Source organism: Chionomys nivalis, chromosome 5, assembly GCF_950005125.1.
Source record: "Chionomys nivalis chromosome 5, mChiNiv1.1, whole genome shotgun sequence".
NCBI classification, from domain to species: Eukaryota; Metazoa; Chordata; class Mammalia; order Rodentia; family Cricetidae; genus Chionomys; species Chionomys nivalis.
In genome coordinates this window covers 28,479,619-28,496,146 of record NC_080090.1, presented here as the reverse complement: position 1 = coordinate 28,496,146, position 16,528 = coordinate 28,479,619, and the positions used below count along the sequence as shown (strand labels likewise).

At 44.3% G+C, this 16,528-nt stretch overlaps 1 protein-coding gene and 1 pseudogene across 9 annotated transcripts in view; both read left to right on the top strand.

The window, feature by feature from the left end:
• Erc2 (ELKS/RAB6-interacting/CAST family member 2) overlaps positions 1–16,528 on the top strand; it is an 893,871-nt gene that overhangs the window by 96,638 nt on the left and 780,705 nt on the right. The window lies entirely within an intron of this gene.
• Positions 130–2,505, top strand: LOC130874481 (aconitate hydratase, mitochondrial-like; annotated as a pseudogene).

Genomic DNA, 16,528 nt, shown 5'->3' with positions numbered 1-16,528 from the left:
GTTCTAGGAACTAAAGAATCTACAGCCGGGAACTCAGTAAGAGTAGAAGTCACCCACACGCTCTTTAGTGTTGCACGCAGACTTGGCACTCTGTGACAGCAAAGCACAAGCGACCTCTTTGGGTTCTACATGCAGTTTCGAGCTGAGTCCATGGCAACAGACAGTGCAGACCATATCTCTAGGGACCAAGACATTTCCAGGTCAACTGAAAGGAAACAAAGACTACCCAAAGGAAAGCGAGCAGATGGTGTTTATCAAGGATGTGCGGCGGCAAGAGCTACCAACATCTCCAGCATTTGGCGTAGATTCGAGCGGGCAGAGCAGAGGGAAATCTGCACACGTAAGAAGGTTTCAGGTTCACGTTCTCATTGGTGGTCACTGTCATGAAGAAGGAGGTGAACCCACTAGAAGTGAGTGGTCTTACATGATTGGTCTGGGGGAGAACAGAATCTTTGTTTGGAAGCAGAGACTCTAATGAGGAAGCGCTCAGTCACTGACCGAATCCTGACTTCCCTGAACAATGACTGTAGAGGTTGTGGCCTGGCTTTCCCGGCAGGTTGCTATGGAGAGTGGGCTAGAAATGTTGGTTTTAGTTCAATTTTAGTCCATAGATATCAGTGAAGGCCTAATTAATTGGGGCTGTTCACATACCATGGATTAACCCTAGCTAACAAATACTATGTTTTGATTTTATCCCCTAGCAGAAAATCAGCAACGATTTTTTTCGTAAGTGATATAAAAATAGACATAGGTACATGCAAGTGAGTAGGAGTAGCTGTGTTCCAATAAAACTTTATTATTAACCCTGGAATTTGAGTTAAATAATTTCCGTGTCATGAAAATATTCTTTTTTCTTAACCATTAAAAATAATAAGAGTGATGTGACTTCATCTTTGTCAGTGCACATAACGGCACCTTACAGTCTACTGGGGGATCTGTCTACAGAAGGCCCTGAGTGTTTGGCAGTACTGTGGCCTCTGTCCATTGCCAGCAGGCCAAGGTGCCTGTGAGCCACTTTGAGCCCAGTGAGTACATCCATTATTATCTGATAGAGAAGAACATTAACATTGTCCACAAAGGGCTGAACCAACCTCTGACTCTCAGAGAAGATTGCGTATGGACGCCTGAATGACCCAGCCAACCAGGAGATTGAGCAAGGAAAGATGTACTGTATCTATGGCCCAAGCAGGTGGCCACTGAGGATCAAATAGCCCAGATGGCTATGCTACAATTCATTAGCAGTGGACTGCCCAAGGTAGCTGTGCCATCAGCATCCACTGTGATTATCCGATTGAGGCCCAGCTTGTCAATGAGAAAGACCTGCATCAGACCAAGGACAGAAATCAAGAAGTGTATCATTTCCTGACAATTGCAGGTGCCAAGTATGGCATGGGCTTCTGGAGGCCTGGATCTAGAATAATTCACCAGATCACCCTGGAGTTCTTCTGATTGGCACTGACTCCAACCCCCCTAATGGTGGTTGCCTGGGGAGGGGGTGCATTGGAGGAGGGGTGCTGATGCCATGGATGTCATGGCTGGGATCCCCTGGGAGCTGAAGTGTCCTAGGTGATTGGTGTGAAGCGGATGGGTTCCCTTTCTGGTTGGACCTTACCCAAGGATGTGATCCTGAAAGTGGCAGGTATCTCATAATGAAAGGTTGCCCAGGTACTGTTGCAGACTACGATGGCCTGGTGTTGGCTTCACCTCCTGTACTGGCATAGCAACAATCTACATTAAGGGTACAGAAATTGGGGCTACATCAGTATTCCCATCCAACCACAGGAAATAGAAGTACTAAGCAAGACTGGCTGAACAAACAGACAATGCCAATCTAGCTGAACAATTTGAAGATCACTTAGTGTCTGACCCTGACTGCCAGTACGACCAACTGATTGAAATTAACCTCAGCGAGCTAAAGCCGCATATTGATGGGCCCTTACCCCTGACTTGGCTTACCCAGTGGTAGAAGTGGGCATTGTGGCAGAGAAGGAAGCTGGCGTCTGTGACATCAGAATGTTTTTGATTGGCAGTTGTGCCAATTTAAGCTTTGGGAACTTGGGATGGTCAGCAGCTGTGGCTAGCAAGCACTTGTCCGTGGACATAAGTACAAATCCCAGTTCACCATCACACCAGGCTCTGAACAGATCCACACCACCATTGAGCAGGATGACTGTTCACAGATTCTGAGGGATGTGGGTGGTATCGTCTTTACCAATGCCTGTGGCTCTTCTATCAGCCAGTGGTAGAGACAAGACATTAATAAGGGGAAAGAGAATACAATCGTTACCTCCTACAATAGGAACTTTAGAGGCTGCAGTGATGTGAATTCTGAGACCCATCCCATTGTCACAGAGATTGTCACAGTCCTGGCCATTGAGGAAACTCTTACATTCAACCCAGAAACTGGCTTCTTGATGGGCAAGGCTGGCAAGAAGTCAAAGCTGGAGGCTCCGGATGCAGATGAGCTTCCGAGATCAGACTGACCCAGGGCAGCACATCTACTAGCAGCCCCCCACCCCCGCCCACCCCCGCCCACCCCCGCCCAAGGACAGCAGTGGCAGCGCGTGGACATGAGGATGAGTAATTAGGTCCTGAGAGGCGCTCTGAGTGCAGGAATCCCAGCAGTCTTCCTCCAGAGTCCCTGGCTTCATCATTAGTCTCATTTGGGTCCTTAAAGCACAGCCCCATAGGGACCCAGACTGCAGCAGCTGAGGATCACCCAGGTACAGCCAGTGCCCACCTCCCTGTACCGATTATGTCTACAAAGACAGTATCATAAAGTTCATTAGAAGAATTTGGGGAAGACTGGAAAAGCTTAGCAAGGAGAATGGATGCATGCCTTGCCCCCACGGTTCATCTGCTTGGTGGTTGGGTGCCTGCATTCCCCGTCTTTCTCTCACCAATATTTTATGTACGTGTTGCCCATATTTTTAACACTTCTGCTGAGTTATAATTTACATGTAATGCAACTCAGCTGTTCAAATTGTACGTCTTAATGGGTTTTGGTGTACACTATGCATTTTTATAAATGTGTTATTTAAAAATGTTAACTGTGCTATTTAATAGTGTTATTCATATAATTATAATGATATAATTATAATTGTACAAAATTTGCCACCAGTTTTCTAGTTTTAATCACTCCATGGAAAATTTATAGCCTTTTAGTAATAACTCTAACTCCCTATTCTTTTTTTTCCCTTCAGCCCCTGGTAACTGCAAATATTTATATACATATATATGCACACACACTATGGATTTGAACATTCCAGGTAATTCATATGAGTACAATCGTATGATACTTGTTCTACTTTCTCCAGTCCATTTGCTTAGTCTAAGATGTACATCCTGCTTTCTGGCCCATGTCTTCCTTTAATAGCATCTTCTGAGGCTGTTTCTGGGTAGGCAGAGGCTAGGAAGTAGAGGTGAACCAACTCTTATCAAAATCTAAACTCTTATTTAGATTTTGTTGTGTAGGCAGCAAGAGTAGTAAACTTTCTTTTCCCTCCCTCCCTCACTCCTCGCCTCTCTTCCTCCCTTTCTCCCTTCCTCTACCTCTCTTTCTTCCTCCTTCCTTCCCTCCCTCTGGCTTCCCCCTCTCTCTCCCTCCCTTCCCCTTCTCTCCCCTCTCTCTATCCCCCCATCTCCTCCCCTCCTTCTCTCCTCCCTCCCTCTCTCAGTCCTTCCCCCTCACTCTCTCCCTCCTTCTCTTCTCTACCTCCTCCCTCTTTTCCGTTTCTCTCACCCATGCTCCCCTTTCTTTATTTCCTCCTTATAACTTTCTCTTTTCTTTTCCCTGTTTCCTTCTCTCCCCTTCCCTCTCCAGGAGGAGGTGTAGTGTTCAGTGTGGACCTTGACTTATGGGGAACTTGCCCCTGTCCTTCGGATAGAAGCTCTTCTCGTGCTAGACGACATCTTCTTCTCTTCCGTACCTGTGGCATGTGAGAGCTCCATGGAGTCTTGAGGGAGAACCTCTGATTGCTGAGCCATGACTTGTAGCCCATCATGGGAGTAATTCTTAGGATAACAAGAGTGCTCTTCTTGCAGGCCCAATTGTTCCCTGGGTTGTACTTCGGCTTCTATGACCCTCATATGTTATTTGTGATGCATCGATGCAATACATTATATGATGTAATTCGTTGTACGAGCATGACCTCCATTTTTATAGATATCCATATATAGAAATATAGCACACTATCTGCTGCATAGCCCAGCTTAGCTGCCACTGTCTACTATCAGTGATGGCTCTCTTTTTGTTCTAAGCATAAAAAATTCAAAGGTACGATTAGTGTGTGTGTGTGTGTGTGTGTGTGTGTGTGTGTAGAGAGAGAGAGAGAGAGAGAGAGAGAGAGAGAGAGAGAGAGAGAGAGAGAGAATGAATATGTTGGGAGATATTGGGAGTTGGTTATCTATTTCTACCATGGGAGTCCCAGAATTAAACTCAGGTCATCAGCCTTGATGGCAAATGCCTTTGCCTAGTCAACCATTTTGCAAGTCCTATTTTTTTAAAGCTCTTTATTTGCATTTATTATAGCATGGATTTTAATGGGTCTTAATAAATAAAACCCGGAGTCAGGTATTAGGGGGTAAAAGCTGAAGGTTCAGAGAGACAGTGTGGCCAGCCACTAGAGTATTCTTACCTCTACTTATCTCTGCTCAGACCAAAGGGGCGATCCTGTCCTCAGACTGTCTCCTCAGACTTTGTCCTCTGACTGCAGGGGCGATCCTCAGGCTGCATAATCTCCTGTCTCCTGCCTTTTAGTCCTCTCTCCGCCCAGCTGTATCACTCCTGTCTCCTCCTCCCTAGTGCTCGGATTAAAGGCCTGTGATCCCAAGTGCTGGGATCACCACTGTGTGGGTTGTTTCTCTTTTAGGCAGATTGAATCTTGTGTAGTCCAGGATAGCCTTGAACTCAGAAAAATTTCTCTGCCTCTGTCTCCAGCATCCTGAGATTAAAGGTGTGTGCCACCACTCCCTGGCCTCTAGTGGCTTAGCTTTACACTCTGATCTTCAGGCAAGCTTTATTGGTTAAAACCTTAAGAAACTATCAGTTCAATTTACATTTGGTTTACATTACATGTTGTGTGTATGTCCCACCGTGCACACGTGTAGATTAGAGAACACCTGTGGGAGTGGGCTGTCCTCTTCCACCCGGTTGTCATTCTTGGCAGCCTGGCGTTCTGGCCATGTCCACCTCTTAATTTTTAATGTCCTTCTCTGGAGCCCATAGTCTGATATCTTCAGCTGCCAATCAGACTTACTATTTTTGTTTTTAATTTTTTGGTTACTTTCCCTTTCTTATCTCTCTTAGTTGAGTTCTTGAAGCAGAATGTGAGTCTTGACCGTCTATGTTTGGATTCAGTTGGTCTCTGTTGGTGACCTTTGCCTTTGAAGCTTTCTCTTATTTTTCTTACTGGTTCAGACAGTGTACCCGTATTCAGTGTGGTGTCCTAGATGTTGGTGACGCTAAGCTGCTGTTTTGCATGTGAGTGATTTTTGTCTTGTTGGAGCCCTTTCAGGCGCCATCTTTCCTTTCGTATGCTTCAGGGCAGGGTTGGTATCTTTGTCTGCCTGGCCGTCCTCACCAACCTACATGCTTCAGGACATTCAGTGGACCTTCCCCATTTATCTTTCTTTTCTAGTCTGTCCTGGGGCATCAGCTGCCTCCACAGGCTCTCACAGCCTGTAGTTTGCCTCCAACTCCCCCGCAGCTCCACAGCATGGTTGAAGAGACTTTTCCTGGTCAGCTCCGTGTTCTCTCTAGCCCTACTCGACTTCTCTTGTGCCTCAGCCATGCACAGCCCTTGTCTTCCCTCAGCTCAGGAGGATCTTTCCTATTCTCATGCTTCCATTGCCCGTTTCCCTCTTTCTTGTCCTCTGGTGCTCAGCCCTTACATGGCCTCTTCAGTAACTGGCTTTCTTATTCACCTTCCTCAGTGGTTCTTGGCTACCATTTTTATTTCAGCCTTGGAGAGCAGTTTCCCACCGTTGTGGCTCTCTCTTCTTTTCCCATTACTATGTGCTCCTTGAGAAGTCAACCAACCCTACTCTGTATTTTTAAGACCCCACATCTGTTACAGAGCTTCGAGATGGCAAGGGTTATTAAAAAGACTCTGGTTACCATGAAGGTAGAGTTTAAATCCAGACTTCCTATTTACCAGCTTTTAGGGTTTAAATAGGTAATTTTTTTTCCTGTACATCTTGGTTCCTGATCTGTGAAGTGGAAGTAAGAATATATGACTTGCCTATTAGTTATAGATATTTAAACTGCATTGAACAATTAATAAGAGTTTCTTATGCAGAGCGGTGCTGTACAGTGTTTATGATCCGGTAGTTCTGGTATTTGATTATTTCCCCTGAAATTCTTTGCTTTTTTCCCCCTGGTCTCTTTTCTAAACTGTATATTCTTGGCATGGGTCGGAAGGTTTGATGTAGGAGGGTGGCAAGAAGAAAAAGGAGAAAGGAAATTGAGACATTGCCTTCACTGGGCAGCAGCATTCTAATTTTAACTCAACAGTTGTTCTGTGATAGACTTCCCAGTCTGGCTCTGTGCTCCAGTCATGGTGATGCTATGGTGGAGTTTTTAGCAAAGAAACCAGATTTTGCACATGTGCACACTTTTGCAAATTCACACACCCATGTTGAAGTAGATTTCTACCAAATAAGCTATCCACTTGTCAAAATGTCACCTTAGGCCATTCATTGTTCCTAGCCATTTTATCCCTCAACATTACTGTTAAGCTCTCCATTCGGAACCAGATGTTCCTCAGGTCACCTTCAGGGCAACAGGTGGACATTAACAGCAGTACTAATTACAGCTTCAGGTACTGAGTTCCTATGAGGAGTCTACAGAAAATGATTCCATTTTACATTCGTGATAAACTCAGGGAGCACGTGCCATTCTTCTGTTTTAGTCAAGGAAAGCAAGGCATGGAGACGGTAAGCTCGCCCGTGACCCTTTACTGAGTCAGAAAGCTGACAGGTGAAATGGAGCCTGACTTGAGGTCTCATCGTCTAGGCTGCTAGGATTCAGTGTGTATTGCATCTCTAAGGATGCAGGTGCCCCTTGAAAAGCAAGCTATACATGACCAGCTTTGTAATGTTGCAATAGCTGTAGTATGGAACTACATTGAATTTGCAAGCTAAAGTCGCTTCGCACTGTAGCTGGTTCCAGTATGACTGTGTGGTGCCTCTCTTACCTACAGTAATAACTACGGAGAGTTTAAAGAATCATTACACAAGGTAAAACTACAGCCAAGAGCCCAGTTGTTCTATTGTGTTCCGTATTAAAATATGTCAGAGGATAGAGAAGGGTGAGGGACACTATTGGGTGCATCACTTAGAAATATGATTTCCTTTTATCAAGAAACCACAGTGCCCCCTGTGCCACAGTTGGTTTTGTTCTCGTATTCTAGAGAGTGACTTGAGGGTGAGTGGGGTTCAAATTCACTCCGGCATCACTAATTGCTTGGTACCAAGCTGTATGCACAGGGTGCCAACTCGGGGAGAACAGCACCTGTTCTGTTGTCAGGATCCACTGCCTGTTTCTTGTGTAGTCTGCAAGGAAGGTTACCTTTTATTTTAAAAGGTCAAGGCAGAAGTCTTAGAGAAGAGGAGACTTGTAAATGGTGTAGTTCTATTTGGCAGGTTGTTATCTCTAAATATAATCAAGTATGCATGCAATGGGTCATAAATGGATGGACTTCTGGGAAGTGATTTCCTTGATGCTTGCAGTCTTTCTTTAGATTTAAAAAAATTGCCTTATGTTATGATATGGTGATCATTCATCCCACAGAATTTAAGGTCTCATCAGAGTATAGCTCGATGAGAATGAGAATGGACTGGAATACTTTTTCCGCCTGTGCATAGCAATGGTGGACTGCTCAGTATATATGCAGGTCTGCCTGTGAGACCTGCCTTGGCAGCCAGACGCTGCAGGGGCCTCATCAGTATCTTCTGTGAATATGTGTGAATAGCAATGGATCCAGAACACCATTTTGGTTGTTAATACCGAAGACTGTGGAATAAAATTTCTGGTTGCCTAATAAGCAGAGTCTAGCTTCTAACAGATCCCCAAAAGGTTACTGTTACTGTGGACACACATAAACTATGCGGGTGACCAGGAGAGCATTTCTAGGTCTTTAGAGCCCTCTGATTTTTATATAAAAACATGGGTGCTAACTTTTAAAATACTGAGTTATAGAAGGTAGAGAGGTTGCAAGCCTTACAGAGAATGTAAGGCTTGTAAAAATATATTTACTCTTCTATTGTTTATTGACGCGTGTAGCACACAATGTCTGCTCGACACACTATGGTATGGTCCACTCTATGGGACTGGACGCGAGCTGGGCAAGGGGCTGAAGAGTGAAACACACAAACACATTCTTGAAACAAGAAAGCCAAAAATGCCTACTTTATTGTGTTCAGGGGCAGCTTATATAGTGCTCTGGTCACGCCCCAGCTCTTGGGATCTTTCAGCTGTAGCCACCAGAAATCGCTCCCCTGTCTCGTGCTCAGAGCAGCTTCAAACACAGGAAAACAAGTTGTTTTGCTCAGAGCAGCTGAAGCAAATTGTTTATAGGAAATTCAGGGTCTGGGGGTCCACAGTCCCCAATAGAAGAGTTTGTGATCTCTTATTTAGTGTGCAAACTTGACTTATCGGTATGGAGTTTAGCTTTACTGTTTATTATCTGTGTTATTGAGCAAGTTATTTTTCATTTCTGAGGTTCAGCTTTCTCATTCTTAAAGTGAAGTTAATGGTATTTGCCTGGCATAGAAAAATCAAAAAGTCAAACTAGACAAAAAAAGTCAAACTAGACATGGTGGTACAGACCTATAATTCCAGTTAGTTTGCAGGCTGACGCAGGAGAACCACAAGACCCATCTTGGATACAAAGTGGGTTTTGGATAGCCTGGGAACTCAGTGAGGCCTGGGATAGAACACTTGCAATGTATGAGCCTTACACTTGATTTCCTAGCATTACAAAAGAAAGCAGACAAACCTAAATCAGATCACTTACATACAATGTTGAGTATCATGCTAGAAACATTGTAAGAGCTCAATGAACAGTCATCCTGGAACTCACTGTTTAGAGAATAGCATGTCACCAAAGAAGAAGAGAAGCCTGGTTCTATCTGTAAGATACTGTGGGCTGGGCTCAGGAGTCAGGTGTGAGCCAGTGAATGAAGGATACAGGCAGATGTTAGCCTCATGCATATCAGTTCAAACTCCAAAGCAAGTCTATCCAAAGGATCAGTCTACTTCCATCAGCTCACTGTGGAACCAGGCTAGTGCTCAGATGAACTTTACCATGGGCCATTTATGTCATGCCCAGGTATACACCTGTATTGATCTTTTGGATGTGTTCACGTTAGCCTAGAAAACTGTATTGGAGAAACTAGATTTAGTGTTTCCAAAACAATGTTCAGTGAGTTCTAAATGTGACGGATAGTGCTTAGGGGCTTCCCGACTGCTTTGATTCTCTAAAGCCCTCATTAGAAGTAATCCAGGGCAACCATTGTATTGCACAATCAGTTCTGATTTGATGCTTTGAGGGGCACAAACCAGTGGGAGCTAATGGCCCCTGCTAGACTGTGCAGCTGTCTGGTTCACTGGGCTTCTGTGGCTAGCCTTACTAATTGGGAACAATCAAGGTGCTCCTGAGGAATCTCTGAGACCGTGTGGTCCTGTCCAGTCTGATTAATCAGCTCCCTGTGGGAAGTACAGTGCTGGAGCAGACAGAACAATTCAGTCTCCTCAGACGTGTGGGTGGGGCCCGAAAGCTTTGAGTTATTTTGGGATTCAATGGATTTGTTTTTGTTTGTGCGGGGAAAGAGGAGCCAGACTGTACCCTGAGATTGGGTAGCTGAGGAGTTGAAATACACAACTTGACATTTCCTTACTTGGTACAGAATTCACTGGAGTGGTAGACCATTTGACACATCATTTAGAGAATAGGTCTAAAATTTTGTACATGGAAAATGCAATGATAGGTCCATTTCCTTCCGAGAATTATAAAGTATCCTCGTCTTAATACACTTACAACTCCTACTTTTGCTAACAAATGGTCAGGGTTTATTTGCTCAGCAAATGCATCTGAGTATCTTTAGAACGGTGTTCTTTTTCCTCACAATGATGTGTGGTTTTAAAAGAATTAGTTTTGGCTGCTGTCCATTTGCATGGCCTTGTCCTTTGTACATTTCAGGATGAACAATTAACATAAGAAATGCCTTTCAGTCCTTGGCATTTGCTGTTGCATCTTCTCTGTTTTTAATGTGTTCCATTTTTGCTTATTGTTTCATTTACACACTTTTTCTAAACCAGAGATCTGTTTTATAGTGCAAAACTTCAAGCACCAGGAACTGCTAGAGAGGGCTATGGTAGAAGCTCTGACTTTGGAGAGAGAGTACAAAATTGTTGAACAAATAGTTCTTTCTGTTGTGGGGACGTTTGGGGTGTTCTCTGTAGCTAAGCCTGGATCTGAACTTGCAGAACTCCTGCCTCATCCTCTCAAGTTCTGGAGTTACATGTGTGACCCACTATGCCTGGCTTGGATAAATAGCTCCAATAGAAGGGAAACCTACTATGTAGTCATCATGATCTTAATACACAAACTATCTCTCAGATGTTCTCAATGCTCGAAATTTATGTGCTCGTTGAGGAAATGACAAAATACCGTGAGATCCCTGCTCTGGTAGCTGTTCTTGGAGGCTAGGACAGATTCAAATGAAACAGATAGAGAATTTGCAGGGCCTTGCAACATTTCAGCTCAACACTGTTGACACTGTGTTGTGTGTGTGGGGGATGTTCTGAGTATTGAGAGAGGTATAGCCACATCCTTGATCTCTACTCACTAAATGCTAGCTGTGTACCATCCCCAGCTGTGACAAACAGAAGTGTCTTTAGATTTTGTCAGATGAACTTGAAGTGGGCAGAACTGTCCTTGCTTGAGCACTGCTGATGTACTTGTGATTCATATACAAAGAGAATGTGGCAGGGATTACTGGTGCCCCGCAAAGGAGCCATGCGGATAAGACAGGAGACTTTATAGATGGTTGTGAATCCTCATTGTCTGTGGGGAGAAGGTAACTCTTCTTGTGTGTGCATTACTTTATGCACACATTGGAAGATATTAGCATGTGAAAAAGCTACACATTTGCTTGAAAGTGTTCTTGAATTCAAAGTACATTTTGTGGGGTTGCACAGATAGAGGTTAAGAACACTTATTGTGCTTATAGAGGACCAGGTTTGGTTCCCAACACCCACATGGCAGCTTACAGTCTGTAACTTCAGGTTCAAGGGCTCTGACTCCTTTTCTGGTCTCTGCAGGCCATTGCATGATTGTGGTACATCAAGCAAACACACACACACACACACACACACACACACACACACACACACACACCAAGTATCAAAGTAGCTTTTGGCTAGTTGGTATTCCTAACTTTGGGAACTACTTAGCTTCTTTATGTCTTGGTTTTATCATCTTCAAAATAGAAACAAGTTTTTCATTTAGGTTAGTATCATTATAAGAATTAAATGTGAAATTGCATTACTATTATAGTGAGTGATGTATAGTAAATATTTAATAAATGGCAGCCTTTATTATTTTGATTGGAGGTGCACATTTTTTTTGTCCTTAAATTCCAGAACAATTACTTTCAATCAGTTTTAAGCACTAGGATACTGTGTTGGAAGGAGATGGGAGAGACTCTCTGGAAAAGTTTAAGGAGCGAGGTGGTGTTTAGCCATAGGTAGACTGATGGGGAGGGATGCATGGATTATAGATCTGTGTTTGATTAGGCTATAGGGACATAGCCAGCAAAGAAATGGGTCCAGTAGATCCTAACCCTTGGAGATGAAATGAAAATGAGAATGGTGGACCTACCTAGTCTATGTATCTCTCCCCCATGGTTCCCCATTTCCTAGATTGGTGATGTTTTTCTTTTTTGGATGAGAGCAGAATCTGTCACTTGCTTGTGACCTATAGAATACCACAGAGATGACGGTATGCACAGTGTGTTACATGAGACTGGAGTGCCGAGTTTTCAAGGAGACTGTTTTCTTGCTTTGAAGAAGAAAGCTGCTGTGTGTTTAGATGCTCAAGGAGAAGGCTGCCTGATTGGGAAATTAAAAGCACTTCTGATCACAAGCAAGCAAGAAACTGAGGCTGTCAGTCTGGCAGCTTTTGATGAGTCAAGTGCCGTTAATGTCCATCTGAGCCAGGAAATGAAGCATCCTGCAGCCAGGTGAGGCCAGCCCAGTCAACCTGAACTCTTAAGCATATAAACAATGAGACATTAAACATGTATTTAAAATATTTACATTGTATTTATTTATTCATTTTATGTGTCCAGGTATTTCGCCTGCATGTATGTCCATATACCACATGTGTGCCTGAGGAAACTAGAAGAGGGCATTAGATCCTCCCAGAAATGGAGGTAGAGTTGGTTATGAGCCACCATGTGGGTGCTAGGAATTGAACCTGGGCCTTTTGGAATAGTAGCCAGTATTCTCAGCCACTGAGACATCTCAATGTCCATACATTGTTTTAGGCTGGTAAATTTGTTGTAATACCCTCATATTGCAATGAACTAATACATGGACACGGAACACAGGTGTCTAGGGACTTTCAGTAGACTCAAGTACTTATAATTCACCAGGTTGGTCTGAACTTGGCCCTTTTCCCTTCATCTTGTCCTGTGTCCTTTTCTTTGGGAACATCTCTGACCTACCAACCACAACCAGCCACATCTTTGAGACTTCACTGATTTCTTTTTACCTCTTCATAGCTCTTCTTCAAGCTGTTTTCAGTGTCAACTGGTCTCTCTTGGCTTGCTTCTCTTTTTGTTTTTATTCTTCCCATGCCTGCTTTAGTGTGTGCTTTAGTGCTTTTAGCCTGGACAGTTTCGGTGGTCACTATACCTGTCCCTTTTCTGTGGCCCAAACCTCTTTCTACACTGTTATCCACACTGCACCCATATCATCACCTTCATCTGTTGGCAGAGCCTGCTCGTTCGTTCCCGGCTGCCCAGACTCGAAACAACCACACAGAAACTATATTGATTGCAATACTGTTTAGCAAGAGCCGGCTCTCACTTTTGATGCCGGGTTGGGGAGTATGGCGTACTAGTCAAGGCTCCCAGGAGGCCTTGTAATGCTGCTTCTAGCCTCTGAGAAAATTCATAGCGTTTCTCTAATTTGCCTACTAGTGTTACGAGTGTGCCCCGTGCCTTCTCTTGCAGCTTCTCATCTGCTGGATGCTGGGTTGCCTATCGTATTTCGTGGCCAGCTCCTCTGTATGACTGCAAGTCCTCCAAGATGCCATATGCATCTTTTAATAGAACCTTTACCTGATTATATATTTCCTTCTCAGACTCTGTAGGCTGGGCATTTTCAACATCAAGGAAAAAGTTTGGCCACTGATCAAGGGCTGTGCATGTCAAAACTTTAAGAAGATCCCCCATGTTAAGGTACCTTCAGCCAGTGCTGTCCTACCCGCTGCGAGATCCATCAGGCCCTCCGTTGCACTCCTCTCAGCTGCCAGCGGCTCCTCGCGGTCCTAGGGGGAGCACAGGGGCCAGGGTGGCCAGACCAAGAGCCCCTTCACACCTACCCCTCTTAAAAAAATGGTATTATGAAAAACTGACAGAGTTTGTGGCAGATATGACCAAAATTTTTGGTAACTGCTGCTACTACAATCCCAGTGACTCCCCCTTTAACCAGTGTGCAAAAGGCCTTGAGTCATTCTTTGTACAGAAACTAAAAGGATTCAAGACTGCCAAACTTTGCCAAGACAGGGTAAGATAGTTTTGAAATTTTTCCTGCCTCTGAAAATGGTCTTCAGTTACTCTGGGCCTTAACCAAAGTTGGTTGCTTCAACATTGCAAATGAGACTTTGAGTGATTGCCCAGGTAGCCAGTTGTCTCTGTCATCTACTGCACATTTCGGAAGCTGCTTGATTGCACTTCCTGCCTACTCAAGTAATATTATCTCCCTTGTCAGGTCTTCAGTGGGGTTGAAGATTAGATAGTCGTAGTTACCATCCTCTTATGATCTAGCCAAGCCATTTCTAATATAAGACTTAGACTCCTTAGGATAGAGTGATTATTGAAACATTTAGCATATGCTCCTTGCTTAATATTGTTTATGCTGGTTGTAATTCTAATTTTTATACTTGATCTCTGTTCCTTTTGTATATAGCTTTGTATTGGGCTTGGAACTCTCTTATTTAGACAAAAGAGGGAGATGTTGGGGGAACCTATTTCAGTCAATGGCTGAGAGGCTGGACTAGGTTGGGTACCAAAAAGCCACTCGCCCCTCTTCTTCCTGTGCCCCACACCTGGATGTCAGACCCCATTTCTATTTCCTTGTTGTAATTCGTGAGTTCCCTTTTAATAAAGAACAAACTTAATATACTTAATATACCCTATTTGGAGCTAGTGTGGGATTCCTATATTCACATCCCACTCCTCCCCCCATTCATCATTCTTTTTTTTTGGAGACAGGGTTTCTCTGTGTAGCTCTGGCTGTCCTGGAACTCACTGTGTAGACCAAGTTGGCCTTGAACTCTTAGATCTTCTTGCTTCTGCCTCCCAAGTGCAGGGACTAAAGGTGTGCACTATTACCATCTGTCCAGATTTTTATTTTTAAATATGAACTGGACTTCGAGTCTCCCTCATAATAAACCTAAATGTTTTTTTTTTCAGGACAAAATGGAAAGATCTCATTCTGGCATGCCCCACTTCTACTTCTTCCTCTACTCATCTTCCTCTTCAGGAATCATAGGTCACGTGCAGAAGCCTGTCTTAACCTCACTCACAGCAGAGCACCTGGAATTCCTGAGACATGTTCCATTATGAGCAGCGTTAATTGGCTTAGTGCTTATCTGTACTTTTCTAGTGGCCTGTGATCTTCTGTAGATGGATATCATGTCAGGTTCCCCACGGTATCTCTGGCTTCTGTTGACAGCTGGAGCAGAGGTTTGGTAGACATTTGTTGCTTGCATGCATGCATGCATGCATGTGTGAGTGGATGGGTACACGTGCCAGAGCTACATCCATCCAAGTGCTAGTTCTCCAGACCACCTGCTCCCTCCTCTAACGCGCCTCCCCAGAATAGTTCTCCTGCCGTCCTGGGCGTGAGCTTCCTTCCTGCTCACATCTGCCACTTCAAGTGTGATTCTGTAGAATCTGGCGGAGATCATGTGTTGAGCAGCCTCGTTTTCTTGGATGTTTGGATTTTCTCCTTTTCTCTCAACTCCTTTTCCTGCTCCCATCCTCTTTTCTTCCAGTGGTCTCTTCCTGAGTCACTGTTCTGGGTGAACTGTTCAGGACTGTAGTCTATAAATGTAGCAAGAGATTTCCCTTTATCTATAAAATAACTTTTTTGGATTGTTTTCATTTTATGTGCACTCTGTGCATGCCCGATGCCCGTGCCCCTAGAGGCCAGGCAAGGGCATTGGATCCCCTGGAAGTGCAGTTATGGGGTGGTTGTGAAACACCGTGTGGCTGCTGGTAGCAGAACCTGAATCCTCTGCAAGATCAGTGAGTGCCTGTGGCTGCTGAGCCTTCTCTCCAGCAAGCTCTGTGCTGACATCACTGTAGGAGTTGCTACTGGACAGTGGCAGGAAGAGGGGCAGCGCCTCCTGCCCTCATCCTCTGCAGTTCTGCTTTCTTCTCCAGTGTTCTGGAAATTGTTTTGACAAAGGCAGTTAGTTGGCCTGTCAAAATAACCCCTGATTTTATCTTCCACCAGGAAATATTTCTTTTCTTATTGTTTTAAATCGATGTTTGAAAGAACTGCTGTTTCTCTACCTGTTGTATAGGGCATGCTGGTCTGCTCGTGCTACTATGACGTAGTGATTCTATATTATGTTATGGACATAGTGGTTAAATAACAGACATTAGTTCATCATAGCTTTGGAGTCTGGGGAGACTGAGACCAGAGTGCTAGCAGGATCTTCTGTTCTTAGGTTTTTGTCAGCTTGACACAAGCGAGTATCATCTGGACAGTGGGAACTTCAGACTAAAAGAATGCACCCATGGGATTTACCTTTAGGAGCTCACTGTGGGCGGGGCCACTCCTGAGAAGGTCAGGGTGCATCAGGAGAAGAAGGCCCTTTAAGATGCACTTTCTCCATGCCTCTCTGACTTCTTGACTTCAGGTTCCCGTCTGGAGTTACTGCTTTGGTTTCCTTTAGTCACAAGCCGTGATCAGGATGTGTAAGCCAAATACATCCTCCCCTCCCCAAGCTGTTTTTGGTCCGAGTGTCTGTCACAATAGAAAGTAAGTCAGGATGTCTTCCTGAGTTGCAGAGGACCGTTTTCTTCCTGTGTGCAGAGTTAAAGGGAACGGGAAAAGGAGCACACCTTGGCTTTTAGTTAATGTCTGGTCCTTCTCGAGCCAGTGTCTCTTCCGTCAGGACATTAATCTTGTCACGGCAGCTCCACTGTTATCCATCCAGCCCTAACTGATTCCAAGGATACCACTACATATACATCACAGTGGGAGTTAGGGCTTCAGCATGTG